This window comes from Pogona vitticeps, chromosome 14 (genome assembly GCF_051106095.1).
Source record: "Pogona vitticeps strain Pit_001003342236 chromosome 14, PviZW2.1, whole genome shotgun sequence".
In the NCBI taxonomy this organism is placed as follows: domain Eukaryota; kingdom Metazoa; phylum Chordata; class Lepidosauria; order Squamata; family Agamidae; genus Pogona; species Pogona vitticeps.
Genome location: NC_135796.1, coordinates 12,089,006 through 12,113,950, shown reverse-complemented (window position 1 = coordinate 12,113,950; position 24,945 = coordinate 12,089,006). Strand labels below are relative to the sequence as shown.

Below are 24,945 nucleotides of genomic sequence, written 5' to 3'. Positions count from 1 at the left end.
GGGTAGTGGCCCTTTTGCTTCCATCTCAAGCAGTAGGAGGGTATGGATTTTCATAGAATAATTGAGCTGGAAGGAGCCTATAAGGGCATCAAATCCAACCCCCTCCTCCATGCAGGAATCCAAATCAAAGCAGGTCTGACACAGGGTTGCCCAATGGTCTCTTGAATGCCTCCAGCGTTGGGAGTGCTCACCACCTCCCGAGGTCTTTAGTTCCATTGCCGTACTGCTTAAGAAGTTTTTTCCCCTGATATTCAGCCTAAATCTCTCTTCTTGCACCTTGAGCCCATTATTACGTCTCCTATACTCTGGGATGACCGAGCACAGATCCTGCCCCTCCTCTGTATGACTGTCTTTCAAGTCTTTGAAAAAGTGCTCTCCTATCTCTCCTTGGTCTTATTTTCTCAAGGCTAAACATGACCAGTTATTTCTCCCGTCGTTCCTCACAGGGCTGGGTTTCCAGTCAACAGATCGCCCTTGTTGCCCTCCTCTGAACGTACTACAATTTATTGGCATCCTTCTCAAAAGTGCTGCATCCAGAATTTTCCGCAAGACTCAAGACGAGGCCTCCCCAGTGCGGGACGGACAAGGGAAGCCAATCCTTGAGGTAACATGAAGAGGAATTTTGTGGCCGGCTTCTTGTTTTGCTTTAACTGTCTAGCCCGGTGCAATACATGAAGCTCCCTTTGGCTCGGGGCAACGTGAATGGATGACATACACAGAATCATGGGTTTTAGTTTGATTTTTTTTTGGACACGTCTGTGGTGCTGAAACTATTTTGGAGGTAGCTGGTTGCAAAGCCCCTGGAAAGTTCAAATTGGATTCTGTGAAATCATAACCCACAGCCCTTCATGGGGGGCACCGTCGTCTCATCTGCCTTTTTTTGCTTCTGGGTCATACAGGAAAATCCTATTATGGCCCTTTATTTATTTATTTTATTTATTAATTCATCATCCTCCCCGCTTCTTTTGGCACGTAGCAGGTCTTTCTCCCAATTTCCACCACTCAAGAGCACCAGAACCAGTGTTCCTTTCTGGACTACATTGCTTGGGGGATTCTGGGAGTTGTAGTCCAAAAGAAAAACAGCAACACTGCCAAGTTCCCGCTACTCCCACAGCTCCCACTCATAGCAGGACCGAACCATCAGACATACACCCCCCTTCCCCCCCCCCAAGAGAAGGCTCCCCTCCCCAACTTGGAATATTCCTCTCTCTCTCTCTCTGAGCAAGCCGCAAAGGCAGAGCATGAACAACCACCCTGCGCATGCGCTGTTTCTTCGCCGGGGAAAAGAGAAAGTCTCAGTGATCACGTGGCAGAAAGCTCCGGCGCTCGGTTCTCGGCTCGCTTGCCTAGCCGCCTGCATAAGCCTACGAGGCCGGAACAGGCATCGCTTGCGGATCGCCGAGCGATCGATCCATCCCACGCCGCCTGTGCCCAAGGGGGGAGCAGGTGAGGCCGAAGTTGCACTGGGGGGGGAGGAGGATAGTGGGGGGGGGGGGGTCCGTGCTTGGGGTACCGTGGTGTGTGTGTGTGTCTGATTGGGAGCTAAACGTCACCTTATCTAGCGAGGCTCTGTTTCACAGGCTCCCTTTCGTTCCCCTTAGTTTTGCCATTACAGCAGGTAGACATTCAACAGGTGTGGCTTTTCCTATAGAATGGGAAGGCTTGCCTTATAACTGGGATGTCTTCTTTCCCGAGTCGTCTAGGACGGGGTGGGCGGGCCACTCATCGCCCGTGGCAGGACGATCGACTGGGGTTTCCCTCCTCCCTCCCCACTGGCCGTGCTGGCAGGGGATAATGGGAGTTGCAGTCCTACAACATCTGGAGGGCCACGGCCTGTCCAGCTCTTCGGGAGCAATGGGGCAGAGAGGGGGAGAAATCCAGCCGGTGTGGTTTCCTTTCCTTTTGAAAGTGTGACTTCTATTTGGCTGGGCAACCTGGAGAAGTTCAACCGGTGCAGCCTGTCCGGTAGAACTGGGGGGTGGGTTTTGTTACATCACATATATTCCCTCCATAGTTATCATCATAGGCCTTTCGGGGGGGTGGAGGGGTCTTTCTAAAATTAAGAGGGTGGCAATTTGGGAACAGTTCCATTTCTAGTGGTGGCTCCTATCTATGGAATGGGTAATATTGTACTTTTAAAACCACTATTATTTTTACAGAGATGAGGATTTTCCCATTTAGATGCCACTGCGGTCACAAAAAACCAGCAATGACACAACCGACAATTCAAACCTCCACGATAGCAACACTGCTGTTTTTTATGGGCCTGAGAAATGTGGTCCTCAGCTTTTTTTTTTTTGAATTCTTGAATGTGATCCTGAGGTTGGGTTGGTTGTGTTTTATAATTATTTCCTGTTCCCAAATATTATGCTAAAGCAGCAGCTGCCTAGGGAGAAACCTACCAGGTTCACACCCAACTTCTGAAGATGATGCCTTCATTAGACAAAGTTCTTCGCGCTCCCTTCCCCTCCCTGACGCATCTCATTGCCATGGCAGGTAGCCTGAACTTTGACAGCTGCAGGTCCTTCAGGCAGAAGTGCAACTGGTAGAGTCTTCTTTATAGCTGTAGGAAGAAAAGCTTCATGTGCCAACTTTCTGCCTATCATTGAATGGTTGAAACACTGGCGGAAAAATAAATCCAGCAATCCTGTCTGGAGCATTTATTGATTTAACTGCTTTTCTTTCCAGATAATGCAGGCATTATGAGATAGAGAGATAAGGAAGAGTGTGCTTTCTAGGATAAAATTGATCTCCTAAAGTTTTGTAAGTATTTACGGTATGTTAAAAAGAATTAACAGAATTTTTTGAAAAAGATTTGCAATAAGGAATATTGTAATTGTCTTTCTTTTTTCTTATTCATTTTTATGACAAACCTTTCCTCTAAGTGGCTTACATGTTTCTTCCACTCCATTTTATCATTTATTTTATTTATTTATTTTATTTATTCTATTTATATCCCGCCTATCTAGTCGATTAAGACCACTCTAGGCGGCTCACAACAAGGGGTACAACAATGAATAAAAGCAGTTTTACATAAAAGAAAACTTTCAACAATTGGGTTAGACACTAGGAAAGAAAAGAAAAGGGGAATCAGGAATTAACTAGGGGGGAAGGCCTGCCGAAACATCAGTGTTTTTAGTTGATTTTTGAAGATACCCAGCGAGGGGGCCGCGCGAATATCAGGGGGTAAGTTGTTCCAGAGGCGAGGAGCCACCGCCGAGAAGGCCTGATTTCTTGTCTTTTCCTTCCGGGCCTCCCTCGGTGTCAGGCTCCTCAGCCTCACCTCCTGGCTTGCGCGAGTGACACGGGTAGATCTAGGTGGGAGCAGGCGTTCCGCCAAGTATTGAGGTCCTAAACCGTTTAGGGCTTTATATGTAAGCATTAACACTTTGAAGTCGATGCGGAATCGGATGGGCAGCCAGTGCAAAGCAGCCAGAGTGGGTGAAATGTGTTGGTATTTTTTCACCCCACTAAGAAGTCCGGCCGCCGCATTCTGCACCATCTGAAGTTTCCACAGCAGCCTCAAAGGCAGCCCCACGTAGAGCGCATTACATTAGTCCTGAAAGGTAGATTAAGCTGTCGGCCCATGATCCCCAAAGAATCTTCACAACTAAGAAGGGATTTGAATCCAGACCTTTCAGTTCTGTTCCCCTTTTCTCCATAGTCATTAGCTTTCAAAATGTTCTCGGCCTCCATTTATTATATAGGTAGATTTCAACATTGTGTTTTAAAAAATTCTGTACACACTGATCATACCAGTTTTCCTCTCCAGGGAGAGCAGTTCTTTTGTATGACTATTGGGTCTGAATTGTTCACTGTATACCTGTGACGTGTGTTATGACGTCACCTGCCTGTCTTGGCTAAGGCTGGAGTTTCCTGGCCTATGGCAGGGCAGGAGGTGGGTCTTAAAGGGGTGGAGTTTATGTATATAAGGGTGAAGTGCAAAGAGGGGGGAAAAATAGAGGGCAGAGATAGGGTTGGAGAGAGGGCTGAGAGAGGGCTTGAAAGAAGATCTGTAGACAGGGTTAGATATAGGTTAGGTAATTGAGTGTTAAGTAACAAAGAACTGTGCAGGGTTAAGGTCTGAGAAATATAATAATAATAATAATAATAATAATAATAATAATAATAATAATAATAATAATAATAATAATAATAATAATAATAATAATAATAATAATAATAATAATAATATAATTTATTGTCATTACACAGTATACCATACAACGAAATTCACAGACACCCAGAGACCAGACACATGCACACACATAACATTCCCCAAACACTCCCCACCCACTAGAAGTCCCCCAATAAAAATACAAACATGTACACCTCAGGCCAAGTAACACAGTCCAACTAATTATTCACTACTGGTGGTCTTTAAGCTCATTATTAATTGCAATTATAGCTCTAGGATAAAAACTATTTAGAAAACGTGTGGTCCGAGTCTTAATTGTTCTATATCTTCTGCCAGACGGTAACAGTTCAAAAAAGTTATAAGCAGGATGGGAAGAGTCTCTCAGGATGCTGTGTGACTTCCTCAGACAGCGGGATGTGAAGATGTCATCCAGGGTTGGTAGCTGGAGCCCGATGATATTCTGGGCAATTTTAATGGTTCTCTGTAGAGCTTTTTTGTCCGCTACAGAGCTACTCCCAAACCATGCCAGAATGCCATAAGTTAGGACACTCTCAATGGCGCTACGGTAGTAGGACAGAAGTAAATGCTGTGATAAATTTAACTTCCCAAGCATTCTCAGGAAATACAGCCTCTTCTGTGCCTTCTTTATTAGCATGTTGGCATTTATAGTCCATGAGAGGTCCTCTGAGATGTAAGTACCCAGAAATTTAAAACTACCAACTCTCTCCACTTCCTCACCGTTTATGTACAGTGGTAAATGTACATTTCTCTTCCTCCTAAAATCAATTATGAGTTCTTTAGTTTTTTTGATGTTAAGTGTGAGATGATTTTCTTTACACCATAGTATCAATCTTTGTACTTCCTTTCTATAAGCAGACTCATTGTTCTTATTTATGAGTCCCACCACTGTCGTATCATCCGCAAATTTAATAATTGCATTGGTGTTATATAGTGGGGTGCAATCATGTGTGTACAGGGAATAGAGGAAGGGACTCAGCACGCAGCCCTGGGGAGCTCCTGTACTTAGTACCAGGGTAGAAGAATGGTGGGATCCCATCCTTACTGACTGTGGCCTATCTGTCAGAAAATCCTTTATCCACATGCAGATCTCCTGAGGTAATCCCAGGTTGATCATTTTTAAAAACAACCTATTTGGTAGAATGGTGTTAAAAGCAGAGCTATAATCCACAAACAACAGCCTCGCATAAGTTCCCTGTTGTTCTAAGTGGCTCAATACAGTATGGAGTACGATGGACACAGCATCATCAGTAGATCTATTTCTCCTGTATGCAAATTGCCATGGATCCAAAGAAGGTGGAAGACTAGCCTTAATGTAATCCAGCACCAATCTCTCAAAACATTTCATAATAACAGATGTTAAAGCTACTGGTCTATAATCATTGGGAGATACCACAGTGTGACAAGTGATTCTTTCATTCAGTGATTTACATTTTATTTTTGTATTCAATAAATCATCATTTTTATTTTGAAATCCATAATAAGTCTGATGTGTCAGGTTTATGTGTGGTTGGTGGCAGCGAAGTTGTGTATGTGTGTGTGAAGGATCGTGACCTGTCATCTCTTGTGGTGACGTAGGAGGAGGTGGCAGTCGCGACAAAACCTATTTCTCTCTTGGTACATTCAGTCTCCTATCTGTAATCTGCCAACATTTTGGATACCCACATTTTTAATTAAGGAAACCTCTTCGTTCAGCGCTTTAGTTAGTATAAATATTTTTGTGGCAATACATTCTGTACCAACTCATAATATCTTTGAGGTACTGTAGTTGCAGCCCTGAAGGATTCAGGAGAACTGTATATCCTAACATGGTACCCATTTCAGTGTTGGATTGAACGAAGCATGTCCTTGTGCAAATTCATAGGACTTCATATTTTATGCTTAATTTATGAGTGCATGCATTTTATGGGTTTTTAAAACCTCACTTTATTTATAGGTCTTACCAAATGTACTGAGGTATTAGCTTAGCATCTTTGACTGCATAGATAGTCTGTTCTGATGATTGATTAAATGTGGATACATGTGCAAGTCAGTTTTAATTGTGGTTAATGTAGGAGTGGAGAGAAACCCAGGTCCACAAGATCAGAGCACTGGGTTCCTTATTTTCACAGGGGATGTGTTGGGATGACTCTTTCCCACCCATAATATATTCTTGTGGGCTATTCCTCTGGTAACACAATCTATTTTGGGTGGTTTGGTATAAAGTGGGCAATTAAGACTCAATAGCTTTATAAAAGACCTGCTTTCTCTGGAGAGGAAAACTGCTATAACGGGTTTGTTGATGTGTTCAATGCAACTGCCTGTATTTTTGGATTCTCTGTTGGGGGTTTATTGTGAATCATGTCAAAATCTATCACTATGTCATTCAGTTACACGGTCATTTCCAAAGCACGTGGAAAAATGACCTCAGCTGGCATCTTTAGAGTGCCAGAGGGCAACATATTTTGCTTGCAGCTGGTGCTGTAATCTTTGTACCCGCTGAAATCCCAACCCACTCCCTCTTCGATGCTTAATTTCGATGAGCAATAAATACCAAACAGATGACTTAAATCTTAACCATTCTGAGTGGTTTGGATTGGATGGTGGAGTTTTTAGTGGCCTCTGTGTATTTTATTTTATGGCTTTCTTTAAAAAAACCCAAACAAATAGTGCCAAGAAAGCTTTTACAGTTCAGCATGGCGATACAGTTGTTGCCTCGCATACGTTTTTAAAATCAAACTCCGAATGCAATCCACCAACTAACTCTGTTTCGCAAGGCCTTGTTTAAGAGGGTGGAGCGTCAGCAACATTCAAGAAAGATAAGAAGTTCTAAATCCCATTGATTTCACTGGGAGAGTCAAGCATGTGCTTAATCTCCGAGCCTTGAAAAAAACAATGAACACTTTCAGTGACTACTTTTTGTGTGCTCCTCACAATATTCTCTGTATGATATGTTGGTGGAATAATTAATGTTTCGTGGAGAAGATGGTTTGAACAGACTGGATTCATTTCTTACTGTGTAAATCATCCATTTGCGTTTTAGAACAGACAGTTTGATGGCTGTTGTGGGTTTTTCGGGCTCTTTGGCTGTGTTCTTAAGGTTGTTCTTCCTGACATTTCGCCAGTCTCTGTGGCCGACATCTTCAGAGGATTGGAGTAGGAACTCTGTCCATGCTCTGTTGCTGTTTGTTGGATAGCTGAGTATTTATAGCTGTGGGAACAGCTTTTGTCCTTTTCAGTAGATAGGGTGATCAGCGTGTTTTTGTTGTGATAAGGGGGAGAGAGATTATCTGTCACTGTGATTGATGGGTGTCCTTAGCTGGTCTTGCTGCTTGCAGTTTGTTTCTATTCCGGCTGGGTCCTTTCCGCAAGATTATTACCAGTGTGCCCGCAAGTACCAACAAAGAACTGCTGGATAGGTCAGTGGTTTAGTTCTCTGGCTGTGGAGCCAAAGGTTGGGAGTTCGATTCCCCGCTGGGCAACAGGGTTTGGTCACTTCCAGCTCTTCAGACCTCAGATTATTATTATGACAATTAGCCTCCAGTTACTTTGGATTAACTGGTAAAAAATGAGAGAGAGTTCAGGCTTGATTTGCTCTAGGATCCTCTTGCTCATCTTTCTGGCAGTTCAGGATACCCGCAAAGCCTTTTTCCAGGTCTAGATAGTTGATCACAAAATTTGATGGTGGACAGCAGCTCAGATGGCTTTAGAAAAGGGTTAAACAAATTCGTCCGTGTTAAGGTTCTGAGTGGCAACTGAGTGTCTAGAGAGTGACTACTGCTATATGCTTTGTTTTAAAGTGGGTAATTAAATAAAATTTGGGAGAGGGGGGGAATTGCATTTAAAGTCTTTGCACAAAAAACCATCTATCTTATGATCACATTTAAAAAAGGAAAGAAGGGTGCTTATTATGTAGAGATACAGCCGTGCCCCGCTTTATGATTGCCCCACATTATGACGATGTTTTTGTGATCGCTTTTGCGATCGCAAAACGATGGGCTGAATAGGCTTTTTTCACTTTGTGATGATCAGTTCCCTGCTTCAGGAACCGATTCTTCGCAAAACGATTATTTTCCTACATCTGATTGGCAGTTTCAAAATGGCCACTGGGTAAATAAAATGACTCCCCACTCTTTTCTGGGACGGATTCCTCGCAAGACAGCCACCGAAAATGGCCGCCCTATGGAGGATCTTCGGTGGACAGTGTGTTTTTAGTCCATTGGAAAGCATTAAACGGGTTTTAATGCGTATCAGTGGGTTTTTTATTTTCGCATTACGACGTTTTCATTCTACAGCGATTTCGCTGGAACGAATTAACGTCGTAATGCAAGGCACCACTGTATTTGTATTATACTTGAAGTCCATGCTGGAAAAACATAATATTTAAGGGCATTTTCTTTTACTTGTGTTTTGAAGAAATGCAGTAGCATTATCCAGTCACTGAAACATTTTCGTTCCCTTCATAACCTTTAGTCCTTGTTCCTCGCATGCAGTTAAGATTCCTCGCCAGCCGTTTTCCTGTTTTTTCCCCCCCTATAAACCATGAAACATAGACCTGTTGCATTGTATTTGCTCAGGCCTTTTATATATTTCTTTATTCCTCGGGGTACATATTTTTCCATAAGCTTCTCCATAAAAAACACAGAGAACTTGGCAGCATAAAAAAAACCATGAACCGGTCAGCTGTAACGTGTTGGCTTTTGTCGAGAGAAAAAAACACAACGCCATTCTCATAGACCGGCTTTCCAAGATAGATGGACGTGTTCTGCCCATATTCAAGAAGACTGCGGTCCCAATTGTTTTTAAAAGAGTGGTAACTTTAAACTTTTCCACTTTGCCACTTTTTAAAAAAAAAAATCATTATCCCATCCTGTGGACATTTGCATAGATGTCAAATATGACCCAAGTTTAATATACCAAGGCGGGGTCCCAAACTGGAGGGGGGGGGAGAGGAAATGTTACTTTGATCCAGCTAAACCAGATGGATGGATTTACGGCTTCTTTAATATTAAAAATGTAGTTGGCCGCACTAACTTGGGGCTTCAGATTAACACAGGCTCAAAATCCGTTGTGAACTCTTGAGCTTTGAGAATTATGAGCCTTTGGGGAATGCTTAAAGTGATCTCCCCAAAAATAAGAATAACATGGATGGCGGGTGGGGGGGAGACTCCGACGCTTGGGGGATGCTGTTGTCGAGACTGAAGGTTGAATGTGTTCCTTGATTGTGTTCTAGGATGTGTGTTGTGAAGGAGGCGATAAGAATGCAAATATCCCAGTAGTCTTTGGACTCCCGTTCTGGGAACAGGAAGACAGGAAATTACCTTATGCTCAACATGGTGTCATCTACTCCAGCACTGCCAGCTCTGACTGGCAGCAGCTTTTCAGGGTTTCAAGGCGAGAGATTTTCCAGCTCTATCTGAAGAGGCTGGGGATTGAACCTGCGACCTTTGGCATTCAAAGCATTTGTTCTGTGTTTCTTCCCCCATTCTGAAGGCTTTGTGTGTATCTTGTGCGGCCACTTTCGATGGCCGTCCTCAGACCCATCAGGGAACACTACTCAGGGATCTTTGGCTCAGAGTCCCAAGTCTGAGTCCAAGCCTTTGATACCAAGTCCCAAGTCCAAGTCTTTGATACCAAGTCCCAAGTCCAAGTCTGAGTCCAAGTCTTTGATACCAAGTCCCCAGTTCAAGTCTGAGTCCAAGTCTTTGATACCAAGTCCCCAGTTTAAGTCTGAGTCCAAGTCTTTGATACCAAGTCCCCAGTCCAAGTCTGAGTCCAAGTCTTTGATACCAAGTCCCAAGTCCAAATCTGAGTCCAAGTCTTTGATACCAAGTCCCAAGTCTGAGTCCAAGTCTTTGATACCAAGTCCCCAGTTCAAGTCTGAGTCCAAGTCTTTGATACCAAGTCCCAAGTCTGAGTCCAAGTCTTTGATACCAAGTCCCAAGTCCAAGTCTGACTCTGGGTCTCTGGTACCAAGTCTCAAGTCCAAGTCCCTATAAGAAACAAGCTTTTTCCCCCAGAAGAAAGGGAGGGGTGGGTCTGTTCGAAGTTGTGAGTGAAGTCCGAGTCATTGGAAAGAACCCCCAAGTTGAGTCCACAGTGCAACTTAAGCCTGACTTGACAGTGGGTCCCTTGACTCAAGTCCCCATCCCTGAGACCATCAAGTTGATGCAGCCATAGTCTTTTGGAGAAGGGGCATCGTTTAGCAATAGAGCACACACTGTGCATGAAGACATCTTGGTAGCAGGTCACAATAGACATGGTGTTGCTGTAGGTCACTCATAGACACTCCACGCTTTGTCTGTGAAGGTCTTGGGGGCAGTACTAGTTGAGTCAGCCATAGTGTAACCAGTGCTGGAGGACAGGGTCTCAAGATCAAGGTCTGACAATCAACCAGAGCTCTGGCCTATGTTGAAGGGCCATAGCTTGGTGGCGGATCATGTTTCTGTGTGAAGGTATATTGATGTGTTTACCTTCTTGTAAACACAGGCAAACTGAGGCAGCTGTAGCTCTGCCATATCAACTGGTGCGGAAGGAGTGCAGCTGAGCAGGTCTGTTAAGGCAGTGGTCCCCAACCTTGGGCCTCCAGATGTTCTTGGACTACAACTCCCAGAAGCCTTCACCACCACCTCTGCTGGCCAGGATTTCTGGGAGTTGAAGTCCAAGAACATCTGGAGGCCCAAGGTTGGAGACCACTGTCTTATGGGACAGGGTGTTTTGGAAGTTGCTCGTTCATAGCGGTGTGATAAGTTGGAGGTGACCTTGATTGCACATAACAACAAGAGGTTCATCTGGCAGGTACCAGATTGTCGACCTTTTTAAGAAAAAGATGCAGCCTTTTTTTTCAAAGAAGTTAGGAAAGATCTTACAAATGTTGGCAGTTGGGAGTTTTTTTCCGTGGTGCAATAGTGACCATAGAAAGAATGGCTGGAATATTATGCGCAAGGCGAAACTATGGTCCTGTGTTGATCAGAACGAAAATCCAGGTTGTAAAAATAAATGAGGTTGGTCCACTTTTTTTCCTTATTTGCTTTCTCTCCCTCCCCAGGAGAAAATGCAGAATATAACCTGAGTCATAAATCTGCTTTATGGTTCACATGAGAAAGGGTGGAGGAACTCCTTTAATGTAATCTTCCCAGAAATTGAAAAACACATGACCTCAGATGCTCATCCAAAAATTCATGACCAGATTAGGCATTTCATTATTTTCCTTCGTCCAACAGTATTTCACATCACTTAGCCACTGGCTGACAAAGCAGTTGCTTTCTTCCAAGGCCTCCAGATAGGATGATGGGAGGATGGTGGTGGCTGGAGCCTGTAGATCAGGCAGGAGGAGATTATGGCTCTCAACTGTTTTGGACTGCAATTCCCATTGGCCAATAAAAGTTGGGCTGGGTGAAAGTTGTAAGCCAAAATATCTGGTTGGCTAAAGGTACATTGGGTTGATGAACACAAGCCAAGAATTTGGTTAGACCAGGAAGTCAACTGCAGAATAGTTTAGAGCGGTGGTTCTCAACCTTAGGTCCCAGATGTTCTTGGACTACAACTCCCATAAATCCTAACCAGGATAGCTAGTGTTGAAGGCTTCTGGGAGTTTTGATTCAAAAACACCTGAGGACCCAAGATTGGGACCACTGGATCACAGTGGCTGTTTACAGAGAGATGTATATTCTGTCTCACCGGTCATGATATAAAAAATGTGAGTTCCATCATGATAAAAACAGAAAGCTTACTTTTCCTGAGAAAGGTGTTTAGATGTTTACAGGAATTCAGAGTACAGTGGTGCCTCGCTTTATGATTGCCCCACATTACGACGAAACCACATTATGACAATCATTTTGCGATCGCAAAACGATGGTCTGAATGGGGTTTTTTCACTTTGCAATGATCGGTTCTCTGCTTTGGGAACCAATTCTTCTCAAAACGACGATTTTCCTCCAGCTGGTCAGCAGTTTCAAAATGGCTGACGGGTAAATAAAATGGTTCCCCACTGTTTTCTGGGACGGATTCCTCGCTGCACAGGCACTGAAAATGGCCGCCCTATGGAGGATCTTCGGCTGGACGGTGAGTTTCCAGCCCGTTGGAATGCATTGAAGGGGTTTCAATGCGTTTCAATGGGCTTTTTATTTTCGCATTATGATGTTTTCATTCTGCAGCAATTTCGCTGGAACGAATTAACGTCGTAATGCGAGGCACCGCTGTAATTCTTATGAACACCTGCGTTCCACTTAGGTTGCTTCTGAATTCCATAGTACTGTATGGACCGCTGTTCTGTTTTGGAACAACCTAATGAGATAGTGCTTTAAGAACTATGGGGTGCTATTTAAGTAGCACACTTTAATTATTTTGTAAGGGTTTGGATTGGGACAGGGAATCTATGGCCCTCCATGTGTTGTCTGGGCTCTAATTCCCGTCAGCTTCAGCTGGTATAGACGATGGTTGGGGATGATGGCTGGCTTTGGGAGGGCTTCAGGATCACTGTCACTGGCTTAAACCGCTGATCATCAATTCATGGCTTAGGGGTCCCAGCAGGATTTCATGCTGACCTGAAGTGCGTTGCATTAATGGAAGTACAGTACAGTGGACCCTCTACTTAAGGAATTAATCCGTATTGGAACAGTGGCTGCAAGTCGAAAAGTCTGTAGGTTGAATCTCCATTGACCTACAATGCATTGAAAACCGATTAATCCCATAACTGGCAGTTTTTATTCTATTTTTGTTCCATTTTGGTTTTTTTCTGGTCTGTAGATCGATTCTCTGGCTGCAAGTCGAATCTAAATTTTGCAGCCAGAGAAGTCTGTAACTCGAAAAGTCTGTAAGTCGAGCCGTCTGTAAGTTGAGGGTCCACTGTATTTTGCTTTTTGGAAGCTTGTTTGAATCAAGAGCAGGAGCAAGAGAGAAGAAGACTAAACATCTAAAGTGAAGCATCAAAAGTGGGCTCCATGTTAAATGTTGATGAAGATGGGCAGGCGTTGAGGTATTGATTTCTGCGATTCCCGTCATGACTCACTATTAGCTCTTCTACCCAGGGCTGCTGGCGTTTGCAGTCCAACAACATCTGGCAGCCCACATGTTGCTCACTCCAGATGTAAAAAGGAGATCTTTGTAAAACTAAAAAAAACCCCACAATCTTTTGTTGTGTACTTCTTTTTTTTAGTTTGAAGTCGGTAGATAACACTTGAGGTCTTTCCTACTGTATCTTTAATTTATTATTATTTTTGACTGAGTGTTCCAGATCTACTACTATTAATGATTTCTCTCAGTTTCTTCTGTTATTATGAGTTGTCAACAGATAATGTCCGTTTCTCACATGTTGCACTTTGAGTGCCTTTTTTCCACCCTTGAACGTCTAGGCCAAGTCATTTACATATTTCCTGCTAACCTAATCAGAAAATTCGGAAATTAGAAATGGAGTGATAGAACTGAAAAAGGGAAGCTGAAGCTGATGGAGGAGAGTAGATGCAAAGGGATCTAAAATTTTAGGTGAATATGACAAAGAATGCCAGTGGTTTTCTAGTCCGCCTCACGCCGCTCTGTGAGAATGTCAGTATTGTTGATGAAACCGATTAATCGGAGGATATGTGGGGTCTGCCATGGAAATTTCACAGGGAAAATCTGGAAGAACATCTGTAAGGGATGTCTTGAATGGTCTACTTTTGGGGGCGGAGGGGGGGGGTGCAAGACCAGGATTCTTGTGGATTCTCTCCTGGTTATGTAACACAACACCAAAATGTCTCTCACAATTCTGAAATAATGCCCATGTTACAGTGGTGCTCAGTCTATAACATTTTACTGGATAAAAGACAAAAAACGAGTGGCTACCCAATTTCAAACAGGCAGAGGTGATCATAGAGGAGAGAAGGCATGGAGCACTGAAGGAGGCCAGTTACTTTAGAAGTAACTTATCTGCAACTGCAGGTAATTACTAAACAGTAACTTTAACTGCAGAGAAATTACTTATCAGTAAAAGTAATTGGGACTACAATTGCCAGTGTTTTTTTAAGTCGTAGAATGGTTTCAGTTTAATGAACGAACAAATGAACGAAACCTCATTGTCAGATCTTGGAGCACATGCAGATCAAATATAAACTACTCCCATGAAATCCACAATCTGTACAGAATACTGTAATGTAATCATGTACTGTATGTGCCGCTTTGTGTATGTTAAGACAGATGAAACATAGAATGATGTAATATTGGAGTTGGAAGGGAATTATTAGGCCATTGAATCCAATTGTCTGGTCAATGTAGGAATCGGAATCAAAGTATATCTATTTGTCTAATTCCTTCTTGTGTTGGAGGTAATTGGTTCCATTGTTATACTGCTCTAATAGTTACAAAGTTTTTTTCCTGATATTCAGCTGAAATCTGGCTTCCTGGAACTTGAGCCCATTCTTATACGTCTCTGGAATGATTGCGAACATAACCTGCCCCTCTTTTGTATGACATGCTTTCAAATAGTTGAAGAGAGTTATCCTATCTGTGAAGTAGTTCAGTTCTTCTTTTCTCCAGGATAAACATGCCCAGTTCTTTCAGTCTTTCCTCCGAGGGCTTGATTTCCAGTCCCCTGATCATCCTTGTTGCCCTCCTCTGAACTGGCTCCCATTTGTCAACATTTTTCTTAAAGTGTGTGTCCAGAGCTGGTCACAGTGATCAAGATGAGGCCAGACCAATGCTGACTAGGAGGGGAACTGATTCTTCATGGAGTTTGGAGACTGTACTCCTGCTAACACACCCTAAAATAGCATTGATCCTTTTTGCAGCCACATTGCACTCTTGGCTTATATTCAGCTTGTGATCCACAACAATTCCAAGATCCTTCTCGCACGCGGTATTGATTAGGCATCCTTCAGTCTTGAGAGACTATAGTGACGTGCTCTGTATGGAGGACTTGGAACAGCGTCTAGTGTGGCTGAGGAGGCCAATTCGAGAGTGACAATCCCTTCCACACTGAAGACAAATCCAATCTGTCCCCTGTCCAGCTCCCTGGTTTTGCTGCTTTTGTGACTGCCTTTTTGCCTCGGCCTGCTGGACAAGGGTCCCTTCAAATTGGGAGAGGCCATGATGCACCGCCTGCCTCTAGGCTGAACACTCAGATGTCAGGGTTTCCCATCTGTTGAGGTCCATTCCCAAGGCCTTTAGATCCCGTGCACACGTGGTATTAACTGAACCAAATGTCCCTCATCTGGTAATTCTGCATCTGGTAACCCATTGCTCGAGCCTATTAGGATCTTTATCTGAGGCTGAAATGGGTAGGGAGGAGATCCAGGAGCTAATTGGGTGAAAGGCAGAATATAAATGAAACCAATAAATGAATAGAATTAATGAGAATTAGGGATGGGGGAAGAATTAAGTGTCACCTCCCTTTTATTTCTTCCCTGCAGATGTTCCACTTTACATGGGAACTAAATCAGCAAAATCAGATTTGGAAGTAATGTTGTTCCACCTTCGCAGCATAAAGCCAAAGACTTATTATTGATATGCATATTCTCAAGATTGCCCTTTAAGATACTTAAACTAATTTCTTTTTATGAGTCAGAGCTGTGATTACGATGGTTCGTGGCATCGGAGTTCTGTTTGTAACTTTCAGCCTGCTTGTAAACTACAACGTTGGGTATTTTCTGTGCCTGTGAATGCCAGCAGGCATTGGTTATATATTTTTTAAAAACCATTCATGCTTTATCTGAATTGTGCATCTTCCTGTTTAGGGAACTGATTATGGCAAGAAAAAAATGAATGCCCAGAATGTAAATGTTCAACCATTTCCAGTCTCTAGAGAAGTTGGGTCCAAATTGGAACCCTAGAAGAAGATAGATAATTTTTAATGCTGTTGCATAGTGGGTGGAGAGATTAATTGTTCTTGGCGTGGTAGGGCTTGGTTGTTTATGCATGGTTATCCTACGGCTGATTTCTGAAGTCAACAGACAAACGTCTTCACAGCCTGTAGCTTGTAAAGAGTCTCTTTTTTTGTAGATATAAACTGATTCCATAAACCAGTGAGTCTGGTATACTGTATTTTTCTGTGCATAAGATGCCCCCATGTATAAGACGCCCCCACTTTTCCAATGCAAAATTAAGAACTCTAAGTGGGGCTTAGCAAGGGGAGGGGGAAAGGGATCAAAGCGCTGCAGGATCGCTTTGATCCCTGCTTTCCCCTCCACTTGTTTTTCTTCTCTCCTCAGCTTACTTCCATGTATAAGATGACCCTCAATTTTTAGTCTAAAGATTTTAGACAGAAGCATAGTCTTATATGTACGTGGAAAAATACGGTATTTGAGTTTCTCATGAAAGAATGGCTCATCTTGAAACTGCCCTCCCCCCCCCCCCCAAGTTCTGAAGTTTTCTGCTGGTCCAGATTTGTTTGGTCATCTTCCTACATGACTTCAAACAGTGTGGATTTAAATCACAATTAAAATTTAAACATTGGATTTTTTAAGGATTTGAATTTTTTAAAAAATCAATTTTTAAAATTTAAATCAACTTGATTAAAAAAAAATCATTGATTTTTATCCATCCTGCCTTCAAAAGAGGATTTAAAATATAGCTTTCTCCTGCTGCATTTTGTTAAGAGAACTAATAGCTGTGTAATATAAAGCCCCATTGTTTACACAGTTTGCTATGTCTATGATAATACACTTTGCCATATATATCATTTTTTTAAAACATTTTATTTATATTGCTTTTTGCAAGCGTGCAGATACTACAGTTTGCTGTTAGCTGGATTATGCTGTCCCATGTCATCTGTTTTATTGTAAGGTCTATTGCAGTAGTTAGCAAAACAAAAGAGAATGAAAGGAAAGGAAAAAGACACCATGCTATAGCACTTTAAAAACTTAACCTTTTTATTTCACCAGATGAAATCCAGTAGCAGAACGCATTCTATTTAAAAATTACTAACAAAGATTTTTGGAAATTAAAGACTTCCCCATGATGAAAGAATACGAAAGATATTTCAGATATATTTAGGGAAGGGATCAGAAATTTTTAATTTATGAAAAACTGCCTTAAGCGGTTTAGGTTCTGCTAATGGATTGTAGCTAATGTGAGCTTTCATGGATCAAAGGCCACCTCTTTAGATACACTTAGGGTGCGACTACACTGGAAGGTTTGCTAAAATTTGATTCGCAGCCTGTATTACATTTGAAATTGCAGTCAGTGCTCAAACAGGGGCTGGGAATTGATTCGGGTGTTCAGTGTTCATACTGGATGTCATGTAATTCTCATTTCACCCCACAGACCCCTTTCCTTCCTCTGGTCCTGCCTCTGCTGATCCTTCCTCTGGTCCCATCTCTGCCAATCCTTTTATGTGGTACAAACACAGGAGACAATAATAATAGCAATGACCCAACAATAAGGTGATAGGGACAAATGATCTAGTGCTAATCTCGTATATGTAAGGGGGGGAAAGGAGGATGATTGTGGGAGAGGAAACAATGCAATGTGTTTGTGTCCCCCTAGTCGTGAACATCATACAACCACTGCCTGGGCCAGTGGTTCTTAACCTTTTTGAAAGAAACGCCCCCTTGAGCCATTGAGGAAGTTATCATTGCCCCCCTCCCCGCAGTGATGATTGATTGATTGATTGATTGATTTAAGACACTTAAATCCAATGACCCCTGAAAACAAAATTAAATTCCAAGAAAATGAAATGCCCCCCAAAAAGTAACATTTAATGATTTAGTTGCAAGTGAATTTTAGGACGCAAAAAGAAATATAAAAAGGGCATAAAAACAAATGCAGGAACTAAAAATTTCAAGACAAAAAGTCTGAAACTTAATTAAGATTGGAGGAAAATATATATTCATGCACACTGTAAAAAGGCTGCAGCCATCTTCACAGGTTTGGCTTGCTCCAGCGCCCCCCCTACCGCCCCCTTCTGCTCCAGCGCCCCCACGCCGCCCCTTTTCGTTCCACCGCCCCCCTGAAAAATGAAATCGCCCCCTGGGGGGCATTATCGCCCATGTTAAGAACCACTGGCCTAGGCCATCAAAATACGCCTATGGGCACCCCCCCATCTTTATAAGAACATATTGCAACTAAACACAGGGGAGAAGCCCGCTTGAATAATTCCGACCTGAAAAAAGTAGAAGCCCTTAGGAACAGAGGGGAAAAGCCACTTTGGGAGCAAAAAAGATCTGGAGTGATTTGAATCAGCCTTCACATCATGTGCTCGATTAAAAAAATACACAGAATTCACCTGTCCTATTAGCAGAGCAAATCCTGGAGCATTTGACCATATCGTTACAGCCTTACTCTCACTGTGACCATGCCGCGTGCCTCTCAGGATAACAGATGGTTGATTTGAGTGAATAATTTTTTTACCAAAAAAAAAAAAGGGAGAGAATTCAGGAATTAGTATTTCTAAGAAATGGATTAGCTCTTGATCCAAGTTTAAAAGGAAGAAGCTACCCATGAGTTTGTGCTCATCCTTTTACTGTCTTCATTTTCTCCGACACGGGTTTGTCGTTTGTGATGCTTCCTTCTTACAGGCTCATCTACTCAGTGCTGAGTTCGTGGGTAAGAGCTCACAAGCTGCATAGAGTCATAGAATAATGGAGTTGAAAGGGGGCTATAAGGCCATTCATTGAGTCCAACCCCCTGCTCGATGCAGGAATCCAAATCAAGGCACATCTGACAATTGGGTTGTCCGATTTTCTCTTGAACGCCTCCAGTGTTTGAGTGCTCACCGCATCTCGGGTAATTGGTTTCATTGTCATACTGCTCTAGCAATTAAGAAGTTTTTTCCTGATATCCAGCCTAAATCTGGCTTTCTGTCTCTTGAGTCCATTATTACATGTCGTGCACTCTGGGATGATCAAGACCAGATCCTGCCCCTCCTCCTTCTTATGAAGGCACTATGGAAAAATGTGCCGTGCATCGCGTCTATTGTGTACTGGTGCTGATGGTGTTGTTGTTAGATGAAGCTGGAGAAGCGCCCTTGAATGACTTGGTTGTTTCCTTTTCTATTTATGCAAGAAAAAAACTGTTCACTGTAAGTTTTTCCATCCCCTGGCTACTTCCTCGAGAGCCCATGTCACTCCCTGAACAGAAAACCTTTCCCACGTTTGTGACGTTTGGGTTCACTCTCATATGAACTGCTCTGTTTCTCGTTCAGAAATGTACCTTCTAGTTTGTTCTCCGCTGCTGCTTATTTCCTGTTAGCAGGCTTCTTTTTTTAAAAAAAACATAGTTAATTAATGAAGTTTATGTGTTGGAATGGGCAGACTTGTGCAGACCCATATATGTTTGGTTGACTTCTGAAAAATCCAGGATTAATGGGGCGGATGCAGGGGAAATTGGATTGCTATCTTTTTCGTGTGTGTTTTCTTTCTCCCCTCCGCTCTGTGTTACATCAGCTCTTTAAATTTACTGTAATTAGTAATTATTAAAATTAGTTGATAAGTTAATTAGGATTCTGCCTCTAGCACTGAACAGCTAGGCACATACTCTTGGCACCTGTGTCTGAGTTCAGCTAGAAGGCAGTATCTGAGCCATAAAGTTTGTGGGCTCTTTTCCCAGCTGTGAGCCGCGAGAGCATTAGCTGACATGTGTTGGGGGGTAGGCAGACCTTCTGCTGGTGGATCTTCTTCTGTTTTATTTTTTTTACATAGGTAATAGGATTAGAGTACAGTGGTACCTCACTAAACGGCGACCCTGCTAAACGACTATTCTACATGACGATGATTTTTTGCGATCGCTATAGCGATTCGCAAAACAGTCATTCCAATGGGGGATTTTTGCTGGACGTCGATTAGGTCCGTGCTTCGCGAACCGTTTGTTCGCAAGACCACAATTTTTTCGGCTCCGCAAAATGGCTGCCCTGTGTTTTCCAGACCCATGCTTTGCAGGGCAGCCATTTTTACAGCTGATCAGCGGGGGTCACGAAGAGTTGGACACAACTTAGTGACTAAACAACAACAACAAATATAGCCCAACTGCCTAGCTGTATCGTTTTGGATAAGCTGACCGGATAGCTCAGTGGCTTCGGTCTCTGGCTGCAGAGCCAGAGGCTGGGAGTTTGGTTTCCCGTTGTGCTTCCTTGAGAGGGGCTGTAGTTGATGATCTATAGCAGTGGTTCCCAACCTTGAGCCCCCCAATGTTCTTGAACTAATACTGCCAGAAGCCTTCCCCACTCGCTGTGCTGGACAGGATTTCTGGGAGCTGCAGTCCAAGAACATCTGGGGACCCAAGGTTGGGAACCTCTGCCTTAGAGCAGTGGTCCTCAACCTTGGGGCTCCAGATGTTCTGGGACTTCAACTCCCAGAAATCCTGGCCAGAAGGGGTGGTGGTGTAGGCTTCTGGGAGTTGTAGTTCAAGAACATCTGGGGACCCAAGGTTGGGAACCTCTGCCTTAGAGGATTCCAGGAAGGAACAGCACCATGACATAATAACAGCACCTAGAGAAGAAAAAGGAAGAGGTCATGAACATCTGGGGAACATCTGGGGTCCCAAGTTTGAGAACCACTGATGTAGAGGGTCTCTTCCAGCCCTGCACTTCGTAAGATGAACTGGTGGAAAGCTCGGTGGTTGAGGCATCTGGCGCGATTCCCCACTGGGGTTCCTTGACAGAGGCCAGACTCGATGTTCCATATAGGGTCCCTTTCAGCTCTGCAGTTCTGTGCTTATTTATTGGGTTCTAAGTTTCAAAGACAGCCTCGCGAAGAGAGCTTCACAGCCATCCAAGTGAGATGTAACTAAGGCATATGTTGCGACAGGTGAAACACACATTTCAAGGAGTAAGTGCAGCGGGAGTTACTAGCTTTCTCAGTGCAAATGCTTTCTATTCGTACCAAATGGGGCCAGAAAGTTGAGTTTGACTCCCTTCTGTACGTCCCAGGAGAAGAGTCACGTTGGGTTTCTTTTTAAAAGGTTTTTATGTGTTTTTTTCTTATATTTCTGATTTATCAATTAAAAAAAAATTAAAAAATGTTTCCCCATTTCATGCACCAAGTCATCCACATTGGCAGGTGGTTTTTTTCCCAAGGACCGACAGTGGGACACCATCGTTACTGTACCTAATGATGGGGCCAGCCCTCTCTTATGCACAGATGGGCTCCCAAAGAATATGGTTTTGAGCTGACAATAACGGAGTTCTATCAAGTCAGTTCTGACTTATGATTAACCTTTCCGGGTTTTTTTTTTTTAAAGGTAGAGAATACTCAGAAGTGGCTTACCATTCTCTTCCTCTAGGGGTCTCCCTGGGACTGTGCAGCTTGCCCAAGGCTACCCAGGCTGGCTGTTCTCCCAGGAGGAACAGTGTGAACTTGAACTCCCAACTAAACCACTGAGCTATCTAGCCAGCTCCATTCCTATTAAGTTTAATTATTTTCACTTGCAGGAGGAGCCTGATAGAAGCGCAGAGGCAGTGTCGTATTAGCAAGAATCCTAAGGCCAAAAGGATTATCATTTATCACCATGATGTTAGACCTGCAGAGCTGGAAGGATCATCGAGTCCAGCCCCTTGTCGAGGAAGCACTGTGGGGAATCGAACTTCCAACCTCTGGCTCTGCAGCCAGATGAGAGACCTCATCCCCTGTGCTGTCCCACAGTTCTTCTGCAAGTACAGTGGTGCCTCGAGGAGGATAATTCGTTCCGTTGAAACCGCTGTTAAGCGAAATCCTCGTCAAGCAAAACGAAAAAGCCCATTGAAATGCACTGAGACCGGTTCAGTGCGTTCCGGTGGGCTAAATGCCTCAGCGTCCAGCGAAGATCCTCCATAGGGGCGGCCATTTTCAGTGCCTGTAAAGCGAGGAATCCGTCCGAAAGAACAGCAGGGAGCCCATTTTGCACAGCGGGCGGCCATTTTAGAGCCGCCGGTCAGCTGTTTAAAAAATCGTCGTCTAGCGATAAATCGGTTCCCGAAGCAGAGATCCGATCATCATCAAGCGAAATTTCCCTATCTAAACATCGTTTTGCAATCGCAAAAGTGATCGTGAAAACTTCATCGTCAAGCGGTTTTGTCGTTTAATGAGGTAATCGTTAAGCGAGGCACCACTATACAGCTGGGAAGGAAGATTTGCAGCCCACAGAGCTGGGATGTGTTTTTGGAGTACTCCACCTCTGCCGTCTGCCCAATAGCCAGTCTCAGCCCTCAAGGCTTGATTTGGGCTTGCGGTGAATATTTGAGAGCAAATTATGTCTGCTGATAATTACCTTTAATATAATTTAGCATGTCATCTGGCTGAGCTGGGCGCATATTTTTTCAGCTTTGCCTGGCTTTCCCCATCATCCCACCTCTTTTGGCACTTTGGAGAAGCAACGCTCTCTCAGATGGAAATGATTGATGGTTGCTGGGTTTGGAAAAGGAGGGTGGAAATAATAAGCTTGATGTTTTGCGCCTGGTGCCGAATCGTTCCTGGGTACTCTGTTTCACCGAATTTCGTTTTTATTGTGTGTGTGTTTCTTCCCTTCTGCCAAAAGCCATAACAAGTCTGAGAGCGCCGAACACATCTAGGCGCAATTGCTAAGGCCCAGAGTTAAAGCAAGACTTCAAGATTGCTTAGTAGACATTTGTAATAAGATCGTACAGACGCATTCCATACCAAAGCCCCTCTAGGGAATTGCAAATTGTAACAGAACCAACAAAATACTGGGGGGGGGGAGTTTAATGCACAACACTCAGCCAGGTTTACATATTTACAATTGTTCCACATATATATGTAGTTATATATTTTAATATTTATATATGATATATTTATATGTATATTTATGATAGTGGCTTCTATGAAGGCAATTAACTCTAAGTTATGCATTTAATGTACAAAATATCCAATTTACTCTCTGAAAGGCATTGCTTTGCCAAATCATAAATGCATACAATAAGAAAACAGAGCCGGAGTGTGGTTTTTCAGTATGAGCTGCTTTCCTGTAAAACAGCTTTCCCTAACACATCTGGTGTGTTCCAGATGTGTGCCTGATTACAACCGCCATCATCCCCAGCCAAGGTGTGAAAGGCTGCTGTAAAAGACCCTATTCTGGTGGAGGTGGAGACCCCTAGCTATTGAGAGGCTTTGGACTTTAACTCCCAGAGACCCCAACCTGCTGGAACAATGGGAAGGAGATTAAGAACTAGCTTTCCAGCACATCTGAGTGATGGTCACTATTAACATAGGGAAATTAATACAGCGGTGCCTCGCTTTGCGATTGCCCCGCATTATGACAATCTTTTTGCTATCGCAATTGCGATCGCAAAACGATGGTCTGAATAGGGGTTTTTCGCTTTGCGATGATCAGGAACCAATGCTTCGGGAACCGATGCTTCACAAAACAACAATTTTCGGACAGCTGATCGTCAGTTTCAAAATGGCCGCAAGACAGCCACCGAAAATGGCCGGCCTGTGGAGGATCTTCGCTGGACAGTGAGTTTCCAGCCCATTGGAATGCATAGAAGGGGTTTCAGTGCATTTCAATGGGCTTTTTATTTTCGCATTACGACATTTTCGTTCTACAGCGATTTCGCTGGAACGAATTAATGTCGCAATGTGAGGCACCACTGTACAAGGGGTAAAATGGTTACTATAAAGCCGTGGTTCCCAGTGTTCCCCAGATGTTTTTGGACCAAAACTTCCAGAAGCCTTCACCACTAGCTGTGCTGGTCAGAGTTTCTGAGAGTTGTACGTAGTCCAAGAACATCTGGAGACCCATGGTTGAGAACCACTGGTATAAAGGCGTTAGGGGTTATAGGTACACAATTTCAGGCTGCACTCCCTGTACACGTCTGTTTAAAAGTAAGCCCAACTAAGTTCAATGGGATTTGCTCTTAGATTGCAATATACAGAATTGCAATCTCAGATTCAGTCTAGAAAGTCAATGGGACTTAAATGCTGGCTAAAATTTTACTTTGATTGGACGCAGTTCAAAGTGCAGCTAACGTAGACAGTATCCAACCCATTGTCTGGGGGGTGAGAAGGGAAATGCATTTTGCAGACGTAAACTTTATACATTGATGTGAAAACCCTTCCTAACCTCATATATGAAGAATGTATTAGGAAAGCTAATATACTTGGCATTAAATATGGCCATAAACCCTGTACATGAAGTATTTACATGCTGTAAGATTTTGCGAGAGTCCTATTATTTGGCACATAAAGATCTCTCCGTGGTTTTAATATCTGAGAGCACTGAAAAATAAGCTTTAAAAAAAAAAAAATTGGAAAAGCTTTTTCTACAACCCTTATGAATGATATTTTCTCATAAGGCTCCGTATTTTCAGGAATAAGTGTCTTTACACTGGATTCTCTGTGTGGAAGTAATCCTTCGGTGGAAAAACGTACAGATATGGTAACAGAAGAGGGCTGATTTACACGAATGGATTCTGAGCTTCTGCGTCTTCTTTTCTAGCCGAGCTACGAAAGGGAGATCAGACGTTTTGGCTGCCATTTTTAAGTCATAGTGTTCCTACACTATTCCGTTACAGTAGTTCGATACCACTTCAACTGATATTACTCCTTCCTACGGAGTTTTAGATTTGCAATCTTGGGGGTGGGTGGGGTTCCTTAGAAATCTCTGCTGTGCACGAGAGCTCGTTTTCAGAGAGTTAAAAATACACCATCAGACCATAGTTTAGGTCCAAACATGGACACATTGTGGTTAGACTTACAGTGGGGTCTTGACTTGAGAACTTAATCCGTATTGGAAGGTGGTTCTCAAGTTGAAAAGTTCTTATGTTGAATCTGCATTTCCCATAGGAATGCATTGAAAACCATTTAATCCGTATCTGCTCTTTTCCGTCCATAGAAACTACAGTGGAACCTCTACTTAAGAACTTAATCCGTTTTGGAATGGTGTTCTTAAGTTGAAACATTCTGAAG

At 43.2% G+C, this 24,945-nt stretch overlaps 1 protein-coding gene across 3 annotated transcripts in view; it reads left to right on the top strand.

Annotated features, from left to right (window-relative positions):
• The first annotated feature begins 1,308 nt into the window (after window positions 1-1,308).
• GNB1L (G protein subunit beta 1 like) overlaps window positions 1,309-24,945 on the top strand; it is a 71,378-nt gene continuing 47,741 nt past the window's right edge. Inside the window, exons 1-2 of one of the 3 annotated variants that reach the window (XM_020805467.3) lie at window positions 1,309-1,446; window positions 2,689-2,763. The gene's annotated coding sequence lies outside the window, so the exon portion shown is untranslated. Of the gene's footprint in view, window positions 1,447-2,688; window positions 2,777-24,945 lie in introns of all 3 variants that reach the window. The other 2 variants (XM_078381693.1, XM_078381694.1) reach the window with 2 other exon arrangements.